Here is a 2,910-nt window from a genome sequence, read left to right on the forward strand (position 1 = left end):
CAACGTATGACCACAATGGAGCCACAAAAGGTCTGTTGCGAAGTGAGAGATTTGTTAAGTGAGTTTTGCCTCATGTTATGACCTTTCTTGCGATGGTTGTTAAATGAATCACTGCAGTTATTAAGTTAATAACATGGTTGTTAAGTGAATCTGCCTTCCCCATGGGCTTTGCTTGTCCGACGGTCGCAAAAGGGGATGACGTGACCCCGGGATGCTGCAACCGTCGTAAGTACAAGTCAGTTTCCAAGCGTCTGAATTTTGATCACGTGATCGGGGGGATCCTGCAACGGTGATAAGTGTGAAAAACGGTCATAAGTCACCTTTTTCAGTGCTGTTGTAACTTTGAACGGCCACTAAACGAACTGTTGTAACTCAAGGACTATCTGTAATTGTAACAGGAATGGGAATGTTACTAACAATAGTGTGATCATGTCCAAGGTTCACTACATTATAGAAACTCGGTTTTATTATTTAGTGCTGCAATTCAGATGCTTTTTCAGGAGAGGAAAAATGGCTCTAAGAGGCTTACAAAAAAAATGCAAAGATAACAAACACACCAAGGGGGAAACATAACAGCACACGCCAATAACAGTAATAAAATATTTAATGGGGTTTTTTTTTATTCCCCTCCAAAATATCATCAGGAATTTTAAAATCATTTGTACAGCTCTCATTTCTCAATTACAACTCCCCCGTTTTAAGAATAGTTTTATTGGTTGATCAAAATATAAAACACAAAGAGAAATTCCCAAAAAAGTAACAGAAAACTAGGAGGGGGGGAGGGAAGAGGAGAAAAAATGGTGTAAAGAGAGAAAAGAACAGAAAAAGGCAACCAACTTCGAACTCTCTTTAGCACACTAGAAGATAACAACATGACAACTGCCACTTTCTACTGCTACACAACAGTACGCCCAAGCCATTTCTATCTAATGAGCAAAGCACGAAATCAGAATTGTATTTTATTTATTTTGTATGGCAAGCCCAAAATCTGGAAGCGATTTCAAAATGGAAAGAAGGTTGGATATATTCTCTCCTTTGGATCTGCTTCTCTTTGCTCCCGGGAATAATATATACCCCCCCGTTTTAAATGTTGACTTTTCTCCCCCTTCTTCTGCAAACTGGGTCACGGTTTTCCGACGTCACTAAAAGCAGGACTCAGGCAGTGAATGGGGTGGGGGGGGGGTGATGACCTGGCTCTATCCTGAAGTCTATCCAGAACAGGGAAAATGTCTCCATTAAAATGTCTGCACGAACGCGAGGCTGCATTTAAACCGTTATTGCTAGCCTGTACAATAAATAAGCAGGCACGGATTTTTTTTTTCTTTCCAGCAAACAAATTTGTGCTTTCCACACACATACTTAGGGGGGGGGGAGGGAAAAAAGTCTTATTTGATTATTACAAATATGTTGGTTGATATATTTAGAGAGTGAGCTGGCCAGAGGGTTAGATACCCATCAGAAAGAGACCCGTTCAATCCACAATGTGACAGGGAGATTGCCTTCCAGCTTTCGTGGTATGGCAGCTTTCCAGACGCTTCCAGATGTTGGATTCTAAGCACAATTAAAACAAATGTTTGCACAGAACTCTCTCTGGTTGCTGAGAAGAAATTTTCTTAGAACAGCAAGTAGGGGAAAAAAATAATAATAATAAAGCATCGGTGATTCAGCTTTCAAAGAAGAAAGCATGAACGAAACCGCATCTGACCTTGAGCAAAAATTCTGCACGCTTATTTTTTAATTTTTTATTTTCCTTCTTGAGCCAATCTGCAAGTGACTGTTGGATCTTTGATGGGTTTCTGAAAAACTCTTGGCTTCCAAAGAAAAGGGGAAGGTCGCGGCCCTCCATCCAGTCGTGCGAAGCAAACAGCTTGGGTCTCCTAGGTAATAAAAAATTCAGAAATTTCAGTTGATCCAGGATTAAGTCGTGAGCAGATTAAGCAGGACTGGATGTCTTTGTCACAAGGTTCATGCTACTTTGTCCCAATCCATTGGCTGGATGATGGAATGGAATGACACATAGTCCTCGGAATACGACCACAACCGAGCCCCAAATTTTGGCTGCTAAGTGAGGCATTTGTTAAGTCAGTTTTACGACCTTTGTTGCTACAGGATTTATACTCCTTGCAGACACTTGGTCATTTGCCTTCTTTTAGAGAGTCATTGAGGCCACTTGGACCCTGAGGACACAGACAAACCTCCAAGTGGCCTCAGCGGCTCCCTAAAAGGATGCAAATGACCAGCTGTCTGCAAGGAGTATAAATCCTTCCCTTCCCCCACCATCCAGTCAGGGCTGAAGAAGCTTCTGGGACGAGAAGCGAAATCTCTTCAAAGAAAAAAACAAGAAAGTCTAGTTGCCTCTTGAAAAAGCCCCTTTGGGACAACTGAGGATTCCAAGTGGCCTCAACGACTCTCTAAAAGAAGGCAAATGACTAGTTTTCTGCAAGGAGTATATATCCTCCTTTTCAGCAGTTTCCAGAAGGCCCCACACCCATTTGCACCACTCAGGTGACCCTGAGGAGGCAGGTAAACCTCCAAGTGGCCTCAACGACTCTCTAAAAGAAGGCAAATGACCAGTTTTCTGCAAGGAGTATAAATCCTTCCATTCTCCCACCATCCAGTCAGAGCTGAAGAAGCTTCTGGGATGAGAAGGGAAAGGTCTTCAAAGAGAAACAAAAAAGTCCAGTTGCCTCCTGAAAAAAAAGCCCCTTTGGGATCTCTATGGGAAAACTCTCCTGCATTAATGGGAAAGCCAGAACAAGCCTGTCATAGGCTGGAATGCCTCAGAGAGAAAGCGGTAGTGCTGATCCTACACTAATGCTGGCTGAGCAAATGGCGCCTGATATAATATCTAAAATAAATGGAGGCAGCACAAAAAGGAAACCAGGAGGGTGGGGGGGGTGGGGCCTTCTG

Source organism: Protobothrops mucrosquamatus, unplaced genomic scaffold, assembly GCF_001527695.2.
Source record: "Protobothrops mucrosquamatus isolate PMUCROS unplaced genomic scaffold, P.Mucros_1.0 scaffold4689, whole genome shotgun sequence".
Lineage (NCBI taxonomy): Eukaryota > Metazoa > Chordata > Lepidosauria > Squamata > Viperidae > Protobothrops > Protobothrops mucrosquamatus.